This window comes from Suncus etruscus, chromosome 17 (assembly GCF_024139225.1).
Source record: "Suncus etruscus isolate mSunEtr1 chromosome 17, mSunEtr1.pri.cur, whole genome shotgun sequence".
Lineage (NCBI taxonomy): Eukaryota > Metazoa > Chordata > Mammalia > Eulipotyphla > Soricidae > Suncus > Suncus etruscus.
This window is the reverse complement of record NC_064864.1, coordinates 40,742,202-40,757,111: the sequence shown is the minus strand read 5'-3', so window position 1 is coordinate 40,757,111 and position 14,910 is coordinate 40,742,202. Positions and strand designations below refer to the sequence as shown.

Here is a 14,910-nt window from a genome sequence, read left to right as displayed (position 1 = left end):
GCATTAAAGATGGGCCTGAATAAATTCTTAACAAAAGAAACAACAAAGTGATACTTTTGCTTAACAAACTGATAAAATCGATCAAGCATCCATTTATAATTTAAATTTATAGTTTAAATGTGAGTTAACTTAATAAGTCTTATAATAATAAGACTAAGAAAATGATCTGACTGTAATTGTGAATTGAGGGCATAATCATTAGGGATATTAAAGTGAAAAGGTGCAAGAAAGTATTTAAAGAGAAGTGAGATTCCAGCATTAATAAAAAAAAAAAAAAAAGCTCGAGTAAAGGTACACTAAAAAATAATTCTGCCTGCAAATATGATGGAAAAATGTCAGTGAAAAGAATAATTTTGTATATTCTTCCTACTCTGCCTCAGACTTAATCCCTTTTGAGAATACTGATGACATCAAGCAGAAGTCCAGTTGGCTTTCAACTGTCACAAACTCATCAGAAGAAGCACTATTATAAGACTTTTTAACTAGTGTTCAGGAAGCTATGCCCATCAACTCTGAGTGAAGAAATGAATTTACAGAAAAATGAATAAACTAGAAAATAATAATACTTTTTTTGTTTTAGGGCCACATCTAGCAGTACTAAGGCATATTATTACTCTTGGCTCTGTCCTGAGGATCACTCCTGGTGCTTGCTTCTCAGGGGACCCTATGAGTGCTGGGATCAAACCGTACCCACATATGATCTCTGGCCCCTCAAGGATAATCAGGATTATTAATAGTTGTTAGCAAATTTTCTTAGTGCCTATCATAGTAATTCCTACCTTAGAATGATAGGGAAGGCTTAAGAACAAATAAATAAAAATTCACCAAGTATTTGATAGCAAAGCTATCTCACCAGAATATGCCACAAATAAAGCCTCATGAAAGTCTTGGTTGACTGAACTGAACTTTGTGGAAAAAGAAAACATTAATATCTTTGTGAAGAACCTCCAAACCTCAAGACCCTATAACTGGAGAATGTTTTTGTATTAGAATTAGTTTTAAAAAAATTAACTGAAATATGCAAGAGACTATCTTATGCAAGATGCTATCTTAAACATACAGGGCAAAGTTTTACTATAAAAATATATTAAAAATAAAGTCAGAGTGAATAAGGGAGAAAAAGAAATGTATACAAATCTAATTTAAAGATATAACTTTACACTTTCCTCCAAATGAATTTCATTGAATTACTCATCATTTCAGAGAAAAAAGGAAAAATAGTTCCCTTACTATTCTAAATTTAACTTGAGAAAAGTAATATATGGAACGATAAAGTATTATTAAAGAAAGTACTTGTTAAAGTAACTTCTTAAATGACATTAAGGAGAAAATAGAAGACAAGCAGATACTGAATATCATTCTTCACTGGAACCAACCTTTTCTATAAAAGACTGCATTGAGGAACTCTTCTGCTTGTCTCTCGAATCGAATGATTTTTGCTTGCTCTTGTTTAAGCAGAGCTTCTTGCCCAGCTCCCGAAGCTGGTTCATCCAGACCGACTAAGTGTCCCTGCAAAAATATTTGGTAAAATAGTTGCACAAAAATCTTTCCCCATTCAATAGTAAAAACAGATACAAAGTCAAAGTCAAATATAAATAAGATGCAATAAATCAGTTTTATTAGTTAAAAATTTTAAACCAGGATAAAGTGATTCTAAAAGAACATGGAGTGGTTTTAGGGGGTTATTGTTTGCTTGTTTGCTTTTAGTTTTTACAATAACACACATATAAATTCTTTTATTTTCTTTTTAAATTTTCTAAGAGTCCATCAAGCTCTCTAAAGTTTGTGGGCAGGGACAAATTATTTATTTTAGTTTATTTATTTTTAATAATAATTTATTTAAGCATTGTGGTTACAGAAAAGTTCATAGTTGGGTTTTAGTCATAGAATGTACAACACCCTTCACCATTACAACTTTCTCACCACCAATATCCCCCATTTCCCTCTCACCCTCTACCTCCTGCCTGTCTCTGGGAGAGGCATTCTACTTCTCTCTCTCACACACTCTCGTCTTCTTTTCTAACACTGTTGTTCGCTCTATTGTCAATGAGGGAGTGCCACGCATATCACTTTATCCCCTTTCAGCACCCAGTTCTTGTCCAGGGTGATCAGTTCTAGCTATCATTGTTCTGGTAGTTGTCAGTGCAGTTCTAACTGCACTCACAGCTGTTTGTGGTAAGCTTCATAGCATGAGCTGGTCCTCCCAACCCTCAGCTCCATTAGTCTCTGGATATTATTACCATTCTGTCTTTTATTTTTCTTATATACCTCCAATGAGTGCGACTATTCTATGTCTAGCCCTCTCCTTCATTTCATTCAGCATAATAATCTCCATGTCCATCCATGTATAGGCAAATTTCATTACTTCATTTTTCCTAATGGCTGCATAGTATTCCATTGGGTAGATATACCACAGTTTCTTTAGCCACTCATCTGTTATCTGGTACTTGGCTTGTTTCCTGATTCTGGTTATTGTAAATAGTGCTGTGATAAACACAGAAATGCAGAGGGCATTTTTGTATTGTGTTTTTGGTTTCCTATGGTATATTCCTAGGAGTGGTATTGCTGGATCACATGGGAGCTTAATTTCTGGTTTTTCTTTTTATTTAAAGAAATATCCATACTGTTTCTCAGAAAGGCTAGATTAGATGGCATTACCACAGGCAGTGAATGCGAGTTCCTTTCTCCCCATATCTATGCCAGTTCTTGTTCTTTGTGATGTGTGCCATTCTCTGTGGTGTGAGATGAGACCTCATTGCTATTCTGATTTCTATCTCCCTGATGATTAGTGAATCCACATATAAATACTAACCATGCTATACTTTTTTCTGCAGGGTTTTGACCCATCCAATGGTACTCAATACTTACTCCTGGCTCAGGGATCTCTCCTGACAGTGGTTAGGGGACCAGAGGTGATATGTGGTATCAAACTCAGTATTTACTATCTCTCTAGTCAAAACTGTACCTTTTAAAGAAAAAATTTTCTTGAGGTTTGAATAAACTGACTCAATGTACTACAAATATAAGCTGTTCACAACTCAACTTGGACTAACCTCAAATCTCAATCGAGATTCATGCTTTCCCTCCACTATGTTTCCAACAGACACAAAACATACTTTTAAAAGACCATGAAAAGAAAAATGTGAGAAAGAACTGACACCTGAGAGAGAATACAGAGGTTGTAACACTGGCCTACCGTGTGTGGCTGGCCCTACCTCTAGACACCCTGAACATCACAGGAATGAACCCTAAGCACAAAGTCAGGAGTAATCACTGAACACTGTGGGAAATGGTTCCAAAATAAAACAAAGAAACAAACAAACAAAACCCATAAAGGGCAACAGGAAGTACTCTAGAATGAATAATTCTTAGACCATTTCAAGTTCTAAAGTTTAGTAAGTAGGGCCAGAGAGTAGGGTGCTTGCCTTGCACGCAGCCAAATGGGTTCAATCCTCAGTATCCCCAGCATCCATTATAGATCCCTGAACCTACCCCTAAGCATGATGGGTATGCCCTACCAAAATATACAAACACAAAGATCAAACAAACATTTTAGTATCTATTTTCCTCTATGAAGCACATATATACATATGTATACTCATACATGCATCATGGAAACTTAATAGTATACTAAGAAATGGGGTAATATACTTGGCACAATAAAAAAACAACACTCTGAAGCATGTTATGCCTTACAAATAATTGGCCCAAATACTTAAAATATATTCAATGATAACTGCAGCTAACTTTCTATATTCTTCACCACTGGAACTGTCCACAGTACAAACAAAATTAGTATTCTGTAAAACAATTTAGCATCAGTGTAAACAAATGGTTTAAATAAGAAATCACAGCATACCCCAATTAAAACAAGGAGCCTTTAATTTTCCATGATACATAGCCACAATCTGTTTAAAATTTTATTTAACTTATTTTAAGCATTGAAAATCATTATTAAAATATTTGTCTTATTTGCCTAAAGTCTCTTATGAAATAAGTTAACTTTTAAAAATGAATCATACTCTATTTCTGGTACAGGTTTGACATCAGTATTAGGAAAATATATTAATGAGTAATATAAAATCATTATAGCAATCTATAGTGCCATTTCACTACTGAGTAACTTTTTTTAAGTCAGACATTACATGATATATGTTATACTTAAATATTCCTCAGTGCTACAATTGGTCGTTTCATGTAAAACTTTGAACGGAAAATTCATACTTTAACTTCTTTAATATGGCATGCGGGTTATTTTCTAGACTAAAGCAATATAGAGAAACTAACCTGGCACTCAGTGCAGCTCTATGTTCTCTCTTGAAACAATGATCTATTTCAAGCTAGATTCTGTTATATACTTACATGTAGTTTATTCATAGAAGTTATAGTCACTCATTTTTTAAATTGTAATTGACTTAATAGACATGCCAGCCATATAATTCACCTGAGTAGAAGTTAAATACTCAGAGCTGTGAGACCATCACCACTATTTAATGCTAGAATGTTTTTATGACCCCCTAAGGAAACCCTGTACCCATGAACAGTCAGTTCCACTATTTTTCCCACTTGTTCCAACCCTAGTCAACAATTTTACCTAAAATTTTGTCTCTAAGTTTTCCTACAAATGCAATTATACACCATTTCTATACCCCCAATAAATGGTGGTAGGATGATAAGCCTGAATACATTCTCTAAAAAAAAAAATGCAAAGCATGAGTATTTACTTTTTTTTTTTTTTTTTTTTTGGTTTTTGGGCCACACCCAGTGATGCTCAGGGGTTACTCCTGGCTATGCGCTCAGAATTCGCTCCTGGCTTGGGGGACCATATGGGACACCGGGGGATCGAACCGCGGTCCATCCTAGGCTAGTGCAGGCAAGGCAGGCACCTTACCTCTAGCACCACCGCCCGGCCCCGAGTATTTACTTTTTATTTTATTATATGGATGTACATTTTATTTATTAACCAGTTAATGAGTATTTGGGTTTTCTTTTTGGCTAGGAATATAGTAATGTTACATTTAATATATGTACATGTCTGTATCTTATGGCTTGTGCTTCATATCAAATATTTTTATTTCATATCAGATATTCATATCAAACATGCTATCTTTTTCACTATACAGTTTTAAAATAAACTTTCAGGTCTACGGTTTATTTCAAGTTAATTTATCATGTAAAAAATAAAAAATAAATCTTTGTGGGGGGGGGTCTGGTAATAACTGATTGTGCTCAGGGAACCATATGGGACACTGAGGACTGAATCTGCAAAAGCATATACCCTACCCAGCAGTCTCCAGCCCAGAACCAAACATTCTTTGAAAAAAGAATTACTGGATATAAATTATACTTCTAAGAGACTACTTCAATTGAACTGTATCACAATGCAATGTTGATAAGTATAGTTTGTTTTGTAATGTTGGGGATCAAACCCAGAATCTCAGACATAAGAAAAGTGCTTTGTTGCTGAGCTACAATCTTGGTTGAAAACTGTCATTCTGTAATAGGTTTGAGATGTGATATATGAATTCTACCAATTTATTCTATTATAAAAATGTTAATTCAGGTTCTTTGAATTTTTACATCAACTTTAGAATTAGCAAGCACATCAGGGGCCGGAGTAAAAGGCACAGCGTGCCTTGTACACAGCCAACCCGGGATGGACCTGGGTTTGATCCCTGCATCCCATATGGTCCCCTGAGCCTTCCAGGAGTAACCTGAGTGCTACCAGGTATGATCTAAAAACAAAAACAAAACAAACAAATTATCATGTCAATTGCTACAAAGGGGTGGCTGAATGTACTGAATCTACAAATTAATTTGTCAAATAATGTCATAATATTAAAGCTTTCTATCAATAAGCAAGTGCTGTTTTTCAATTTATCTAAATTTTTTCTTTTTTATAACGTAATTTGTAGCCCTACACTTCTGTTAAATTTATTCCTTAGTATTGGAATAAGGAGATAGTTTGGGCTACTATCACCCACTGTACAGGTCACCAAACGGTGCTTAGGGCTTACTCCTGGCTCTGCACTTAGATCATTCTTGGCAGTACTTAGGGTATTGTACAGGGTGCCAAGAAATAAAAGTATGCCTGTTGTGTATAATGCAAGTGTCTTTCTATCTCTCTCTTTTTTTTTTTGGTTTTTGGGCCACACCCGGTGACGCTCAGGGGTTACTCCTGGCTATGCGCTCAGAAGTCGCTCCTGGCTTGGGGGACCATATGGGATGCCGGGGGATCGAACCGCGGTCCGTCCTAGGCTAGCGCAGGTAAGGCAGGCACCTTACCTCCAGCGCCACCGCCCGGCCCGTCTTTCTATCTCTTAAGTATTTTTATGTCACCTAAATAGAAATATATTTTAGATTTCCTATTTAGATTGCTCATTGCAATACTTTTTTATTGCAAACAATTTTTTCATAAAAACTGGTCTGTGTTCCTGCTGAATTCACATATTAACTACTGTACTAATTTTGTAGATTTCTTAGAATTTTCTATATACATTGGGACCGGAGAGATAGCTTGGAGGTAAGGTGTTTGCCTTGCATGCAGTAGGACAGTGGTTCAAATCCCAGCATCCCATATGGTCCCCTAGCTTGCCAGGAGCGATTTCTGAGCGCAGAGCCAGGAGTAACCCGAGTGCTGCTGGGTGTAACCCAAAAAAACATAAAAATAGAATTTTCTATATACAACTTCAACCGTGTCATCTGTAAACTGAGATTATTTTCCTCTTCTTTGGAGGGAAAGATGGTTCTCTCTTGGTAGAAAAACAAGGCTGGTGATCAATATAAAGACAAAAGAATGTGGTGTTGTTGGGTCCTACAATTCCAGAGACTAACTGAGCCACTTACTAGTAATGTGCCCGCTAAGGCTTGTACTAGGTCATACTCAGTGACCATGTGATTGATATCAGGGATTGAACTGGGTTCAGCCTCCCATAAAGCATATCCTATCTCTCTCTTTTATAATCTAGATACCTTTCATTTATTTTTCTTCATTTCACTATTGCTTTTGCCCTAGTATCAAGGATAAAAATTTTTTGTACAATGATAAATAGGACTATTGCAAACAAACATACGTGCAGTAATCCTCAATTTAGGGAAAAACTGTTCATTCTTTTACCATTAAGTATAATGCTAATGTATACCTTTTTGTTTGTTTTTGGGTCATGTTCAGGGGTTACTCTTGGCTATGTGCTCAGAAATTGCTCCTGGAAGGCACGAGGGACCCTATGGAAAGCCCAGATTCGAACCACCATCCATCCTGGATTGGCTGCATGCAACACAAATGCCCTATCACCGTGCTATCTCTCCAGCCCCATGTTTAATTCTATTACTTTTGTTTTCTTCTATTCCTAACTTGTTCAGTATTTTTAATCATGAAAAGCTAAATTTAGGGGCCAGAGCAGTCGTGCAGCAGTAGGGCATTTGCATTGCACACGGCTGACCTAGGATGGACCTCAGTTTGATCCCCTGGTGTCCCATATGGTCCCCCAAGCCAAGAGCGATTTCTGAGCGCATAGCCAGGAGTAACCTCTGAGCGTCACTGGGTGTGGCCCCAAAACAAAACAAAATTTAAAAAAAGAAAAGAAGGGCCCAGAGAGATAGCACAGCGGCGTTTGCCTTGTAAGCAGCCGATCCAGGACCAAAGGTGGTTGGTTCGAATCCCGGTGTCCCATATGGTCCCCCATGCCTGCCAGGAGCTATCTCTGAGCAGACAGCCAGGAGTAACCCCTGAGCAAAGGGAGGGAAGGAGGGAGGGAGGGAGGGAGGGAGGGAGGGAGGAGGGAGGGAGGGAGGGGAGGGAAGGAGGGAGGGAGGGAGGGAGGGAGGGAGGGAGGGAAGGAGGGGGAGGGAGGGAGGGAGGGAGGGAGGGAGGGAGGGAGGGAGGGAGGGAAAGATAAGAAAAGAAAGAAAAGAAAAAAGAAAAGGCTAAATTTAGTCACATGCTTGGGGAGGTACATTTGTGATCATGGAGTTCATACCACTTATTTTATTAATATACGGAAATTACTTATTTCAGGGTATCAAACCAACATTGTACACCCAAGATAAACTTCACTGGGTAACAATATAGTAAACAGCTTGTTTATATTGCTGGATTTGGTATGGTTGTATTTAAAAAAAAAACAAATTACTTGAAGGCTAGAGCAATAATAGAGCTTGTCTTGCATAAAGCTGACCCAGGTTGGATACTCAGCAATCCACATGATCTCCAGAGCCCACAAAGATAATTCCTGGGCACAGAGGCAGAAGCAAGCCCTTAGTACTGCCTGACATGGAAACAACAACCTGCTGTGAAGAAGGACTGAAGGTGGAGGGGAAACAGGAACAACTGATGAAGAAATGGGACAATGATGATGCTTGGGGAGGCATATGTGGTGCTAAGAATGGAAGCAAGATAGACTGCATTATAAGACAAGTTCCTTGCCCCTCGTAGTGTCTCTCCAGCTTAAAGATGCTGCCTTGAGCATGTATAATTCTAATAGAAATGACTGGGTTCAGGTAAATTCTCTGGCAATTCTTTCTTGTCTCCCTTTATAAGCCTATGGTTGATCTTTCTTGTAGTGGTATCATCATACAGAACCACTCATTGTTGTACTGTTTTTAACCACTTCCTGAAACAAAATTACACCACCACCTGACTCAATAAAAGGCAAAGCCTCTGCAGGAACAGGTGTTGCCAGTCAATTTTTGAGGTTTGCTCCATCCCTATAGGACTTTTCACTATCCTTTTTGCTGAACTGTTAAACTGGCCTTCCATTTCATGTGTTGCTACTAGAATCAGGGTTTTACTAGCCTCCTCTCAATTGTTTCCCACAAAAATTATTCCAACATTTCTTGCAAGCTTTGTTCCAAAGAAAGTTAGTTCTTGGGAGAACTGCAGAGCTCTCTGTTCTTGAGGCCTGTCTTCTTCTCCCAGAAAAATATTTGTTCCACTGTTCAGGATTAGGACTTTAAGTGGCCCAATTCTGAGTGATATCTATACTCTATGAGAAAGGCCCAGTCAAGAAAGCAACGGAGCTTAGTATTTTCAGTAAACGAGGTCTGGAGTGTATTACCACTTTGAGAAAAGTTGAGTAAAAGAAGGGAACTCTAAGCATTTGGACCTAATCATTGTGGAAGAAAGTTTCTACAATAGAGGCCGGTGAGGTGGCACTAGAGGTAAGGTGTCTGCCTTGCAAGTGCTAGCCAAGGAAGGACAGCGGTTCGACCCCCACCATATGGTCCCCCCAAGCCAGGGGCAATTTCTGAGCCCTAGCCAGGAGTAACCCCTGAGCATTAAATGGGTGTGGCCCAAAAAAAACAAACAAAAAGAAAGTTTCTACAATAAGGGTGTGGCTTAATAATAAAAGCATAGAGGTCTTGACTTTAATACCTAGTGTCGCCCTCACACCACACCATGAGTCTTGGCCCTCCTCCTCCCCCCATACTCCCCCCATAAGTAAAAGTCAACTGAGAGTCTGCAATACAAAATTAGAAGGCATGAGATGCACCCAGAGTACGTCCATTCTGCTCAAAATTGAGCTCAGTCTTGGTTCAAAAACCACTCTTATTCCGTTTCGGCACCAAACAAACAAACAAACAAACAAACAAAAAACACCTCTTATTTTTATTTACTGCGACTTTGTTAGTTTCTTTGAACAAATACTTCTCCATTTGCTTGAGATATTTGCAGAGTTTAAATGGTAATTTTTTTGTGTGTGTATGGTTTTTGGGTCACACCCAGCAGTGCTCAGAGGTTATTCCTGGCTCCATGCTCAGAAATTGCTCCTGGCAGGCACAGGGGACCACATGGGACGCAGGGATTCGAACCAATGACCTCGTGCATGAAAGGCAAACGCCTTACCTCCATGCTATCTCTTCGGCCCCTAAATGGTGATCTTAAAATTATTTTTTTACCAATTAAATGGCTGTTGTGCTTACTTGTATTTACTGAGAATAATAACCAATACAAAAATGTAACACAAAAATAATAAGTTTTCAACTGCATGTAGTCATTAAGTTAAAAATATTTAATAATGAAGACCAGAGAGATAACATAGAAGGTAAGGTGCTTGCTTTGCACACAGCCAACCAGGGTTCAATCTCCAGCATCCCATATGGAGACGATAGGAATGATTCTTGAGTGCAGAGCCAGGATTAACCCCTGAGTCTCACTAGTTGTGGCCCAAAATAAAAAAATAAAATAAACAAATCTGGCTTTGGGCTTGAATAAAAATATTTAACAATGATATATCAACAAAACATTACTAATCCTCCCTCACTGCACAAATATAAATCAAAATTAAGTGGCTCATCAAAATGTTGGTATATGACATTACAGTATGAAGAAAAGAGGTAAGAGATAAAAAAATTAATTCTTGTCATTTCCCCTCTTCTATGTTTAAATTCTAGGGAGTGATTGTGGAAAATATACCTGAATTCTAAATAAAGCCCACTGCTGTTTCCACTTATGAGAATTTCTATTTCCTAGGAGTTGTTTCATAAAGATTCAGAATTTCAAAAAATGAAATAAAATTCAGAATTTAACTGGTTTACCTAGATTCGTTCCTAGCCAAAGATGATTCTATCACATCAGGAAATACTCTGACTCTATGTTTTTAAAAAAGCACATATGCCTAGAACATAATACCCTCAAAGTTTTGGTTCTATAGCTCAGAGAAGTCAGTATGTTGTTGTTGTTGTTTTTTAATTCTATCCTTTATAAAGAGTTAAAAACAAAAGCAATGGGCCAGAGTGATAGTACAATGGGCCGGGCTTTTGCCTTCAGCAGTTGACCTAACTTTGATTCTGGCATCCCATAAGGTCTCCCAAACCCTCCCAGAAAAATTCCTGAGTACAAAGCCAAGAGATACCCTTGAGAAACATTGGATATGACCCCAAAACAAACGAAAAAGCAAAGGAGTGGGGAGAGGGAGGAGAAGGAAGAGTACAAAAGAGTACAAAAGATTACAGGTCTGGTTTATTTTTACTTGAATGATAGTACAATTAACCCTGCCAAATTTCCTGGATATCTCTTACAAAGACCTACACTATTTATTTAATAGAATCATGATTTAAATTTCATTAATACAAAGATATTATGAACCCTACTTAGAGGATCAATTTAAAAATCATGAAGTCTATTATATTATTCTAAAGTAAGTCCATCTAGATTAAAGATCACTTATTACTTTTCTATATTAAATAGGAGCTGTCAAATTTAGAACTAAATCTTGCCAAAGCTGTGAAATGTGCTAACATAGTATTATAGGATATTTTTCTCCCTGAAAAAATATTAGAAAAATATGTTAAATCAAGTGCTAAAACTCTATTATATAACCTTAAGAAGTTATACATTTTATCACATGTATAAGCATGAATTCTTCAATAAAATTTATATAAGCTTTAGCAGAGGTTCTTCAGTCCTTACATACTAACAAGAATATCATATACCAATAATATTTATAATAGTTATAACATTTGTATGCAACAGTTCTGCCATATTTCTTTTTTTTGGGGGGGGGTTTGGTTTTGGGTTTTGGGCCACACCCGGTGCGCTCAGGGGTTACTCCTGGTTATGCACTCAGAAATTGCTCCAGGCTTGGGGGACCATATGGGACACCAGGGGATCAAACTGCGGTCCATCCTAGATTAGCGTGTGCAAGGCAAATGCCTAGCATCACTCCGGCTCCTCCATATTTCTGTTTCTTTTGTTTTGGTTTTGGGTTTTGGGCCACACCTGGCGGCGCTCAGGGGGTTACTCCTGGCTCTGTGCTCAGAAATTGCACCTGGCAGGCCTAGGAACCATATGAGATGCGGGGGGATTCGAACCACCATCATTCAGCATGCAAGGCAAACGCCCTATCTCCATTCTATCCCTCCAGCCCCTCCTCCATATCTCTTAAAACAAATATATTACACAGAAATTGTATATGTCTATGCTTTTATAATAATGCTTGTTTTTCTTTTAAAATTTTTGTTTTGTTTTGTTTGGCCAAACTCAGTGTTTCAGACCTTTCTCCTCCTCAATGCTCAGGGATTACTCCTGGGTGTACTCAGGGGTGTTAAGGATTGAATTCAAGTCAAGCTGTGTCCCTTACTGTACTATGGAGAGGGGAGAAAAGAAGAGGGGCACTTATCCATCAATGCTAGGTGTCTCTACTGGCTCTGCACTCGGGAATTAATCATCACATGGGATACTGGATACTGAACTTGGGCCAGCCTCTTACAAAGCAAATGCCCTACTGTACCCATTGTATACATTATTTTCTTATTTGGGGGGTGGTGGGATTGGTCCTGATCACTCTAGTGCTCTGCTGGCTGTACAATCCAAAGTTTTATTTATTTTATATCATGTAAATTTATAAAGCTATGTTTTTTAAGTTTGTTTATAAAGCTGTATTTTAGAAGTTTCATAACTTTAAACACTCCACCCATCACCAAAGAACCAATATATATCTACCAAAGTCAATTGAACCCTCTCCCGCCCTTTCATCCTCAGTCTATTGTTCGTCTATCCAGTGGTCCTCAAACTATGGCCTGCGGGCCACATATATTTGTATCTGTTTTGTTTCTTCATTGCAAAATAAGATATATGCAGTGTGCATAAAAATTCGTTTATAAGTTTTGTTTTTACTATAGTCAGACCCTCCAATGGTCTGAGGGACAGTGAATTGGCCCCCTGTTTAAAAAGTTTGAGGACCCCTGGTCTAAATAGTAGAAATATTTCATTGTGATTTCACTACCTCAGCTACTTATAGAATCTAATTTTTTCCTTTGACTTAGTTTCCTTACTTTGAGTCTTTACATCTCAAGTACTAGTGAAATCACCCAGCATTTCTATCTCAACTCCTGATTTATAATTACCAATTAATAGTAAATTTTTTTTGTTTTGTTTTGTTTTTGGGCCACACCCGGCGATGCTCAGGGGTTACTCCTGGCTGTCTGCTCAGAAATAGCTCCTGGCAGGCACAGGGGACCATATGGGACACCGGGATTCGAACCAACCACCTTTGGTCCTGGATCGGCTGCTTGCAAGGCAAGCACCACTGTGCTATCTCTCCGGGCCCGTAAATTAATTTTCTTTCTGTTATCATTGCACACTCTTCAAAAAGAAGAGTTAGCCATGATTAACTATATTGTTAGCCATGATTTGGGAGCTGGAGATAGCTCAATGATTTGAGCTAGGGGGCCAGAATTCAATCCTCAGGACCAAAGCATCACCTGGTGTACCCCTGAGAGCACTGACAGGTGAGTCCCCTAATCCAACAAATAAATAAACATAAAGTCATCGTTTTTACTGAAACTAACCAGTTCGTTTGTTTGTTTCTGGGTCACACTCGGCAGCGCTCAGGGGTTACTCCTGGCTCTATGCTCAGAAATCGCTCCTGGCGGGTTCGGGAGACCATATGGGATGCCAGGATTTGAACCACTGTCCTTCTCCATGCAAGGCAAATGCCTTGCCTCCATGCTATCTCTCCAGCCCCAACTAACCAGTTTCTTACTGCTGGGTTCTCCGGATAAATTGTTTTTAAAAGTCTATTTATGGGCCCGGAGAGATAGCACAGCGGCGTTTGCCTTGCAAACGGCCGATCCAGGACCAAAGGTGATTGGTTCGAATCCCGGTGTCCCATATGGTCCCCTGTGCCTGCCAGGAGCTATTTCTGAGCAGACAGCCAGGAGTAACCCCTGAGCAATGCCGGGTGTGACCCAAAAACCAAAAAAAAAAAAAAAAAAAAAAAGTCTATTTATTGCAGATTCTCATTATCTTCTTAAGATCAATTACTAAAAAAAAAACTCATGAAAGGAATTTTTTTCTTTCTTAAAACACATTATCAAACATTTTTTCCAAGAAAAATTTTATTTCCACTAAGTTTAGTGGTACATGTTTGCATTCTTACAGACTGAGTTTTATTGCTTCCTAATTTTTAATAATTTAGCTTTAAATTCATTCATTGTTTCAATGTGCACATCTTTGATTATTGGTAAAAATCCATATATTTCTATAGTTTCTCTATATATAGAAATATCGGGGCCAGAGAGGTGGTGCTAGAGGTAAGGTGTCTGCCTTGCAAGCGCTAGCCAAGGGAGGACCACGGTTCGATCCCCCGGCGTCCCATAAGGTCCCCCCAAGCCAGAGGCGATTTCTGAGCATTTAGCCAGGAAGTAATCCCTGAGCATCAAATGGGTGTGGCTCAAAAAAAAACCAAAAAAAAATCTTATATTTTTATAAGGTGCTTGCTCCGGCAAATAGCAGGCACAGTTTTGATCCCACTTAAATTATATTTAAGTATAATATAATCAACAAAAATAGAATAACCCATTAATTGATATTATTTCAGTACTGCTGCCAGATCTATACATATAAATTAAGGCAAAGAGGCCGGTTGCTGTTCATCAGCTCTATTTGTTAACGAAGTTACATGTAGACTACCCAAAAGATATGTGTGGATCAATAATTTCTCACCTAAAGCAACCTCTGGGGAGGGGGGAATAAGGTGGAGGGGATTTAGTGTTAGAGCATGAGACAAGATAAATCGGCAATGTTTTAGGTCAGTAGTAAGAAAGTACACAAGAATTATAGGGCATCAGGCCAGAGATAGCATGGAGGTAAGGCATTTGCCTTGCATGCAGAAAGACGGTAGTTCAAATCCCAGCATCCCATATGGTCCCGAGTCTGCCAGGAGTGATTTCTGAGCGTAGAGCCAGGAGTAACCCCCGAGTACCACCGGGTGTGACTCAAAAAAAATAAATAAATAAAATAAAAAATATATATATAGGCATGCCAAAGAAGGAAGCTCGAAGGATAACGTACTAACCAAATCTGTAATATTAGATCAGAGGTTCGCAAAGTTATTCCTCGAAACTTTTAAATTAATGCGAACAAAGAGAGTGTCCCCCAAACACTTGATGCTACTACCAACCCAATGG

General features: G+C 38.4%; 1 protein-coding gene across 1 annotated transcript in view; it reads right to left on the bottom strand.

Annotated features, from left to right (window-relative positions):
• LCOR (ligand dependent nuclear receptor corepressor) overlaps window positions 1-14,910 on the bottom strand; it is a 117,449-nt gene that overhangs the window by 40,337 nt on the left and 62,202 nt on the right. Inside the window, exon 5 of the mRNA XM_049790795.1 lies at window positions 1,377-1,509. The gene's annotated coding sequence lies outside the window, so the exon portion shown is untranslated. The remainder of the gene's footprint in view (window positions 1-1,376; window positions 1,510-14,910) is intronic.